The 9,859-nt window shown below is 38.1% G+C and overlaps 1 non-coding gene across 1 annotated transcript; it reads right to left on the reverse strand.

The window, feature by feature from the left end:
* Positions 1-1,204: 1,204 nt before the first annotated feature.
* On the reverse strand, positions 1,205-1,309 carry LOC132518890 (U6 spliceosomal RNA). The gene has a single exon (XR_009540015.1). It is a non-coding gene; the product is annotated as a U6 spliceosomal RNA (small nuclear RNA).
* Between the last annotated feature and the right edge of the window lie 8,550 nt (positions 1,310-9,859).

A 9,859-nucleotide genomic window follows, 5' to 3' on the forward strand; every position in this document is an offset into this window, starting at 1 on the left:
TAAGCAAGCTGGAGTGAGGACAGCTGGATGGACAACAGTTTTGGTGTGCCATGCCTGAGGTAAAGCCACTACTCTATCAGTGAGGAATTAGTGGAAGAACGAAACCCCTAATCTTTTGATCATACTCTCTAGGAATTTAGGCTTTGAAACTGGATCTGAGGAGCAGAGCACATGTGTATGAAATGCTGGCAACCTGCAATTCTCAGGGTGATAATATAGCTCTCAACTTTAAGCTAGAGAAAGAGGACGTCTTACATGTTTGGTTACACCTTCTTGGATTGGATTTTCTAGTATTCTGAGCTGAGAATGAGAGAGGAGGTGTGAACTGTGTTTCAAATGATACAGACTCTTGCTATTCCTTTATGTTTTAGATTTCCTTCAATAAATGTTTATATATTTGTTGTATACACTTATGGAAATATCTGGAGACCTTAATTTTTTTAAATAATTTTAACCAATTATACTTCTTTCACTGAAGAACAGAGCTCTTCACGCTACCATTCAAATGTATACATACTTGTTAAATTGTTTAAATAAAAATCCTTATCATTTAAACAGTGTTTCTATAAAGTTAATTATTAATACTTTCTTTAATAAAATATTAGATTCTTTATTGCTATTTTGTCCTAAAGAAAACATATATTACTGGACTTGCTGTACCTTCTCATTTTGGGGATGTAAACACATTAAATTTAACTTCTGTGGGTTTCAATGTTGAACCACATAGCTAAAGATATGTTGAAAAATTGCATTTATGTTATAAAGATATATAGTACTACTAATTATCAAAGTTATATTGAAGAGCATTTATAGGGCTGTTTCATACCAGCACCCCTTTAAAAGTAAATTGATAACAATCATTTTACATGAAAATCAATATAAATTACATAAAACAGTAATAAAAATGAATAAGCAATATATTAATTTTATAAGTATGTATGGCAACATTTCCACATGTGTCTCATCTACCTCACTTATGGACCTGAAATTAACGATCCATACTTGCAGAACCAACATTAGGCAGTTAAGAAAAGTATGGGCTCTGGAGTCAGACCTTTGTTTTAAGTCTGGCCTTTTTTTTTTTTTAATTGACTTACAATATTGCATTAATTTCAGGTATTTAGTATAGTAATTTTTTTTTGCAGATTATATTCCATCATAGGTTATTACAAGATATTGGATAACATTCCCTGTGCTATACAGTTAAAATATGGAATGCTTCACAAATTTACGTTATCCTTGCTAAGGGGCCATGCTAATCTTATCTGTATTTTTCCAATTTTAGTATATGTGCTGCTGAAGTGAGCACAGTCTGGCTTATTTGATCTAATTGATTTAATTATGTGTAAATCTAGGTTAATTTTGGTTTGAATAACTTAACTTCTCAATGACTCAGTTTTAATATCTACAAAATGCAAGTAATAGCACTAACTCTGTGCTTTTCTGATGATTAAATTACTTAAGTATATATAACACCTAGAATGTGCTTATTATTTTTAAGTGCTTAATAAATGGAAGTCATTTTTGTTGTTATAATTAGCTATTTAAAAATAACCCTCTACCATTGGTTGGGTTTAAACCTACCATTACTGCTTTCCCATTAGAGTATTGAGCAAAGGCTAATAGGTCTAGCAATGAATTAATACAGTACTAGTTTTGATGTGAAGCTTATCACTTGCCAGCTATATGATTGTAGGAAATTTACCTAATCACTGTGAATCTTGATTTTATCAGTTTTTAAAAATTTTATCATCTTTGAAAGAAAGATTAGAGTTTGGTTAAGTAAGGTAGTACACAATAAGGCCTTTTAACTAAAAATAAACAACAAATTTTGCCCTCTGGAGATTGGTTTGCATTTCCTCCTTAGTTATCAGTTATGTAAACCATTCTTATCTTGATTCTTATTAACGCTTTTCATTTTCAGGTGTCCTTCCTATGTTCTTTGTATCTGAATTCTCATTTCTCCTATGTCTTTCTATATTTATATTATACTTCTTAAGAAGTAAACAAAGGGAAAAATCTTTCAAGACATGAAAAAACTAATATTAAAGTTAATTGATTTTTATTTTTTACATTTATCCTTTTCCAGGTCAGTTCGAGTACCTTAAGGTTTTAATGATAGCAAAGCAAATTTTCCTGTACTGCAAAAGGATTATTATAGAGATCAGAACCCATGTTATTATGAAAGATGAAAATCCTCACTAAATGCATCTGATATTAATTTTTTAGAAAATATTTGAATCATTAAAAAAAGAAATGTTTTTTTCACATAATTGTACTTTTAATATTTTAGCACTTCCTGTAGCTTCTAACAGAAAAGGATTTCTTGTTTTACTAATGTGCAGTTTAGAAACAGTTTTATGAAAAAATAAGAATTTTACTACAATATGTGTTTACTATTAATGTATATAACTGTGTTGTTGAAACAATGTTAAAACATGAATATTGCAATATTAAATGTAATATTTGAGAAATTAAAAATATCAATTGACTTCAAATCTCAAATCACAGAGATCACCTGTTTATCATAATGCACTTTTAAAAAATTTCTGAATATATATTATGAGCTAGTTATAAAAAGGGGATTATATTAAATACAGTTTTTTTCAAATTGCTTTTTTAACACTGCTAACATGAACTTTTAAAAAACTTCTTGCATATTTTGTTTACGAAATAGTGATACAATATACAATTCATAGTGAAACTATTGTATGACTGATTTATCTTTCTAAAATATTATACGTTTAAGATCCACAAAGTAGTGAACAAAATTCTGCATACATTTATCTTCATTCAGTTACATGAGTCCTAGAAACAGAAATGCAATATCAAATACTGTAAAGATTTTTTGATATATATATTTACCATACTGATCACCAAAGATTATGGTAGTTAATAGTATGTAAACGTATGACACATTTCAAAGTACACTTATATTTAAAATTCATAATGTCAAGGGGAATTTTAATCCACCTACCAATCCTTCCACACCTCTATAACCTGGTATTATATAAAAATAAGTAGAGAGGGGCTTCCCTGGTGACACAGTGGTTAAGAATCTGTCTGCCAATGCAGGGGACACGGGTTGGAGCCCTAGTCCAGGAATATCCCACATGCCGTAGAGCAACTAAGCCCATGCGCCACAACAACTGAGCCCACACGACACAACTACTGAAGCCTGAGTGCCTAGAGCCCGTGCTCTGCAATAAAAGAAGCCACTGCAATGGGAAGCCCATGCACCACAACGAAGAGTAGGCCCCGCTCGCCACAACTAGAGAAAGCCAAGCAGCAACGAAGACCCAACACAGGCAAAAATAAATAAATAAATAATAAATTTATTTAAAAAATAAGTAGAGAAATCAACAGGCAGCCTTTATAAAACGTTATAGCAATTTGACGGAGTAATAATGTCTGTTGAATCTAATAATAAAAAGTGGATTTGTATGCTGCACGTTTTTTATTTCATTTTCCAAATAATTCATTTTTATTGCATCTTAGGTGTCCATGAGAAACTGGAAATTAAAAACAAACAAAAACTTGCACTTCACCATAGATACTCTAAGAAGCACTGCTCTAACCCATTAAATCTTTCAGCACTGTTAGAAACCGTTTTATAACTTCCTTCTCTCCCCCATACTTTAAAACATCTTTCACATTTTTCACCATCAGCTAATAAGTTTGTTTCACATTTCATTGGGAAAACAGAAGGGAAAATCCATATACCTCCTAACTTTCCTCCCTCTCCCTGCCCCCACCTTCACTCACTTTCAGCACCTGTATCCCTCCACCTCACTTTAGTTTCCATTATAATGGATATGTTGTCCATGCTCCTACCTAAAGACAGCCCCTTCATGCTCCTCCTTCTAAAATATGTCTATAATCAAACTACTTTCCCCCAATTTTACCACTACCACTTTGGTACAAGTCAATATAATTTCTTCCGGAATTATTACACTAGCTTCCTGAATGTTCGTTCTTCCCCACTACAGAGCAGCCAGAGTGTTCCTTTTAAACCTTAAACATGACTGTGTCAGTGCTATGCTCAGACATCCAAAAGTTCCGGATTCCTTTTTCTCCTAAATGCATCTTCCTCCCTGTGCTCCTGTTATACTCATACGTGTGTCATTTTGTCATTCTTAGAACTATGCAACCTCAGGTCAACTTTCTATAACCTCTGACTAGGGCCACTTACTCTCAGATCCTTCATGGCTCACTCCTTCCCCTTCTTCATGTCTCTGTTCAAATGTCACTTCTGAGAGGAATACTTCACTGACTACCCTACTTAAAATTGAAAATTGCAGCACTCCCAGCTCCCCTTCATAGACTTATTTTCTCTACATCACCATCAGGAAGAATATATATTTTACTTTTTTATTTGTAAAGACTTCCTCTGGAAGCAGGAGACTCTCTGTCCACGTACACAGCAGAGCAGAGAGCATCTCTCAAACAACAACCTCTGAAAGGTGATGTATAAATAGCCATTTCCCATGCCTCTCACTTGAGATGTTTCTGGGATCTGTGCTCTAGAGTTTTATATAGACTCCTAGACTTCTCTAGAGAAATAAATCCTCATTTAACTACGGTTGTAACTTCCTTGATAATGCATCATTTATTTGTGGGCTTCCCTTTCCTGTCTTAATTCTACACTCCACTACTCAGGTTTCTAAGGATCACACCTCAAATATAGCACATGTGTTTGAACCCTTATCTTCGGTTGACATCTGAGGGGACCTAAAATAACACAATGTGTGAGACTATTGTTAATATATAGGAAGGACTGAACTTGTAGGATATGTGAATGTTCAGAAATATGAGATAATTTCTTACTGCTTTCCAAAGTAGTCATGCCAGATATATTCCCACTGTCAATATACAAGAGATCCTATGAATTTGAATCCTCTCAAAGTCTTGATATTTGCAATATTATTACTTTTTTTGCCATATGAATTACGTATGATGGTTTCACATGGTCATCTAGATTTACATATAATTTGTCACCAATAATGTTGACCATTATTTTATAGCTCTGTTGACCATATGTGTTTCTTCCTCTGTGAAATACCTGTTCATATATTAGACTTTTTCTATTGGCTATATTTTTGGTACAAGTTCTTTGTATAATATTACGAACTGTGTACCTCAAATTTTATAAATAAAATGATTTTTAAAATATCATCAAATATATCAGTAAACTAAGGGCAAATGGCCAAACTATACACCACACTTGCTGAAACATGAAAAGGGAAGCAGAAGTAGTTTATCTATTTTTTCTATCAACCATCCAATTCTGAAGCAGAGCCCAAGCATCCAACTAAGCTGGGGCTCTTAGGATGTATTCTTTTTTTTTTTAGCATCTTTATTGGAGTATAATTGCTTTACAATGGTGTGTTGATTTCTGCTTTATAACAAAGTGAATCAGTTATACATATGTCCCCATACCTCTTCCCTCTTGCATCTCCCTCCCTCCCACCCTCCCTATCCCACCTCTCTATGTGTTCACAAAGCACTGAGCTGATCTCCCTGTTCTATGAGGCTGCTTCCCACTAGCTATCTATTTTACGTTTGGTAGTGTATATACATCCATGCCACTCTCTCACCTTGTCCCAGCATACCCTTCCCCCTCTCCATATCCTCAAGTCCATTCTCTAGTAGGTCTGCATCTTTATTCCCGTCTTGCCCCTAGAGGGCAAGGTCTTGGTTGTAGGTTTATCTCTTTTATCACTTTATATATGTCCTGCCATTCCCTTCTGGCTTGCAGAGTTTCTGCTGAAAGATCAGCTGTTAACCTTATGGGGATTCCCTTGTGTGTTATTTGTTGTTTTTCCCTTGCTGCTTTTTTTTTTTTTTTTTTTTTTTTGCGGTACACAGGCCTCTCACTGTTGTGGCCTCTCCTGTTGTGGAGCACAGGCTCTGGATGCACAGGATCAGTGGCCATGGCTCACTGGCCTAGCTGCTCCGCGGCATGTGGGATCTTACTGGACTGGGGCACGAACCCGTGTCCCCTGCATTGGCAGGCGGACTCTCAACCACTGCGCCACCAGGGAAGTCCTCTTGCTGCTTTTAATATGTTTTCCTTGTATTTACTTTTTGATAGTTTGATTAATATGTGTCTTGGCATGTTTCTCCTTGGATTTATCCTGTATGGGACTCTCTGTGCTTCCTGGACTTGATTAACTATTTCCTTTCCCATATTACGAGGTTTTCAACTATAATCTCTTCAAATATTTTCTCAGTCCCTTTCCTTTTCTCTTCTTCTTCTGGGACCCCTATAATTCGAATGTTGGTGCATTTAATGTTGTCCCAAAGGTCTCTGAGACTTGTCCTCAATTCTTTTCATTCTTTTTTCTTTATTCTGCTCTGCAGTAGTTATTTCCACTATTTTATCTTCCAGGTCACTTATCCGTTCTTCTGCCATAGTTATTCTGCTATTGATCCCTTCTAGAGAAGTTTTAATTTCATTTATTGTGCTGTTCATCACTGTTTGCTCTTTAGTTCTACTAGGTCCTTGTTAAAACGTTTCTTGTATTTTCTCCATTCTATTTCCAAGATTTTGGATCATCTTTAATATCATTATTCTGAATTTTTTTCCAGGTAGACTGCCTATTTCCTCTTCATTTGTTATGTCTGGTGGGTTTTTTGCCTTGCTCCTTCATCTGCTGTGTGTTTCTCTGTCTTCTCAGTTTGTTTAACTTACTGTGTTTGGGGTCTGCTTTCCGCAGGCTGCAGGTTCGTAGTTCCCATTGTTTTTGGTGTCTGTCCTCAGTGGCTAAGTTTGGTTCAGTGGGTTTTGTAGGCTTCCTGGTGGAGGGGACTAATGTCCATGCTCTGGTGGATGAGGTTGCATCTTGTCTTCTTGGTGGGCAGGTCCACATCTGGTTGTGTGTTTTGAGTGTCTGTGGCCTTACTATGATCTTAGGCAGCCTCTGTGCTAATGGATGGGGTTGTTTTGCTGTCCTGCTAGTTGTTTGGCATAGGGTGCCCAGCACTGTAGCTTGCTGGTCATTGAGTGGAGCTGGGTCTTGGCATTGAGATGGAGATCACCGGCAGATTTTCGTCGTTTGATATTACATGGAGCTGGGAGGTCTCTTGTGGACCAGTGTCCTGAACTTGTCTCTCCCACCTCAGAGGAACAGCCCTGACACTGGGCTGGAGCACCAAGAGCCTGTCCTCCACACTGCTCAGAACTAAAGGGAGGAAAAAAAGAAAGAAAGAAAAAAAGAAGGAGATAAAATAAAATAAAATAATTAAAATAAGAAATAATTATTAAGAAAAAAATTTTTAAGTAATAAAAAAAAACATAAAAAAACGGACAGACAGAACCCTAGGATAAATGGTAAAAGCAAAGCTATACAGACAAAATCAGACACAGAAGCATACACATACTCACAAAAATAGAAAAAGAGGGAAAAAAAATATATATATATCGTTGCTCCCGAAGTCCATCTCCTCAATTTGGGATGATTCGTTGTCTATTCAGGTATTCCACAGATGCAGGTACATCAAGTCGATTGTGGAGATTTAATCCGCTGCTCCTGAGGCTGCTGGGAGAAATTTCCCTTTCTCTTCTTTGATTGCACAGCTCCCGGGTTTCAGCTTTGGATTTGGCCCTGCCTCTGCGTGTACGTCACCTGAGGGCATCTGTTCTTCGCTCAGACAGGACGGGGTTAAAGGAGCAGCTGCTTCAGCGGCTCTGGCTCACTCAGGCCGGCGGGAGGGAGAGGTACGGAGTGCGGGGCAAGCCTGCGGCGGCAGAGGCCGGCGTGACGTTGCGTGCGTTCTCCCAGGGAAGTTGTGCCTGGATCACGGGACCCTGGCAGCGGCGGGCTGCACAGGCTACCCGGAAGTGGGGTGTGGATAGTAACCTGTGCTCACACACAGGCTTCTTGGTGGCGGCAGCAGCAGCCTTAGTGTCTCATGCCCGTCTCTGTGGTCTGCGCTTTTAGCTGCGGCTCGCGCCCGTCTCTGCGGTCTGCGCTGATAGCCGCGGCTCGCGCCCGTTTTTGGAGCTCCTTTAAGCGGCGCTCTTAATCCCCTCTCGTGCACCAGGAAACAAAGAGGCAAGAAAAAGTCTCTTGCCTCTTCGGCAGCTCCAGACCTTTTCCCGGACTACCTCCCGGCTAGCTGTGGCGCACTAGCCCCCTTCAGGCTGTGTTCACGCAGCCAACCCCAGTCCTTTCCCTGGGATCCGACCTCCGAAGCCCAAGCCTCAGCTCCCAGCCCCCGCCCACCCGGCGGTTGAGCAGACAAGCCTCTCGGACCGGTGAGTGCTGGTCGGCACCGATCTCTGTGTGGGAATCTCTCCGCTTTGCCCTCCGCACCCCTGTTGCTGTGCTCTCCTCCGTGACTCCGAAGCTCCCCCCCTCCACCACCCGCAGTCTCCACCCGCGAAGGGGCTTCCTAGTGTGTGGAAATCTTTCCTCCTTCAAAGCTCCCTACCACTGGTGCGGGTCCCGTCCCTATTCTTTTGTTTCTGTTTTTTCCTTTTTCTTTTGCCCTACCCAGGTACGTGGGGAGTTTCTTGCCTTTTGGGAGGTCTGAGGTCTTCTGCCAGCATTCAGTAGGTGTTCTGTAGGAGTTGTTCCACATGTAGATGTATTTCTGATGTATTTGTGGGGAGGAAGGTGATCTCCGCGTCCTACTCTTCCGCCATATTGAAGCTCCTCCTAGGATGTATTCTTAAGGAAACATTATCTCCTCAACTGGCAATATTAGAAGCTGAACTATAATGACAAAAACTTGTATCTGGCAGTATTCTTTCAGCCAAGCATATATGACTGAGAAATCACCAGCCCATATTGTGGTACAATTTGAGGGCTGCTGTCCAATCTGCATTGCAGATCTCTGACACAGCAATCCGGTGGCATCATCTATGACCTAAGAATCATGGTTTGGGAACCAACAGCTGCTCTTTGGTTATGTTTAGGAACTGAGGTCAGTTTATATAACAAAATACACTGTTGAGCTGATACACCACTTCAACACTACCCAGATTGTTGCTTTTCATGTAACTACTTCTAGTCTTTTCGTTTATCCTTGTACCAACAGCAATTATGTAGTTATTATAGTTTTGTAATGTCTTAACAGAAGTCCACCCACTTCTTATTTTTCATCAAAATTATATTGACTTTTCTTGGCTTTTTCATTTTCACTTACAAAAAATACCATATAGAATTATTCTCTGCATAAAATATATAACCAGTGAAAAAATTAGGAGATTGTTTTCTCTCTTTAAAATCTGATACATTACGTTTAACATTTCAAATGGATTAATAATTTTCCAGTAAGGGTTTAGACCATATAATTCCTTCTTAATATTATCAAATTCACCCAAATATTAATTACACATAAATTTGTTTGTTTTTGAAGTATAATAGACCTACAACATTATGTTAGTTCCTGATGAACAGCATAGTAATTTGATATTTCTATGCATTATAAAATGATCACCATGATCAATCAAGTTACCATCTGTCACCGTACAAAAGACATTACATTATTATTGACTATATTCTCCACACTGTACATTTTATAATTGTGACTCATTTATTTTGTAACTTGAAATTTGTACCTCTTTACTCCACCTATTTCTCCCCTCCTCCCAACTCCCTACCCTCTAGCAACCTGCTCTTTATTCTCTGTATCTATGACTCTCTTTCTGTTTTATGTTTGTTGATTGTTTTGTTTTTTTAGATTTCACATATAAGTGAAATCATACAGTATTTGTGTTTTTCTGTCTGACTTATTTCACTTAGCCTAATACCCTTTAGGTCCATCCATATTGTTGCAAATGGTAACATTTCATTGTTTTTTTATGGTTTATTTATATTCCTCTGTGTGTGGGGGGTGGGGTGGGGGCGGT

This window comes from Lagenorhynchus albirostris, chromosome 3, assembly GCF_949774975.1.
Source record: "Lagenorhynchus albirostris chromosome 3, mLagAlb1.1, whole genome shotgun sequence".
NCBI classification, from domain to species: Eukaryota; Metazoa; Chordata; class Mammalia; order Artiodactyla; family Delphinidae; genus Lagenorhynchus; species Lagenorhynchus albirostris.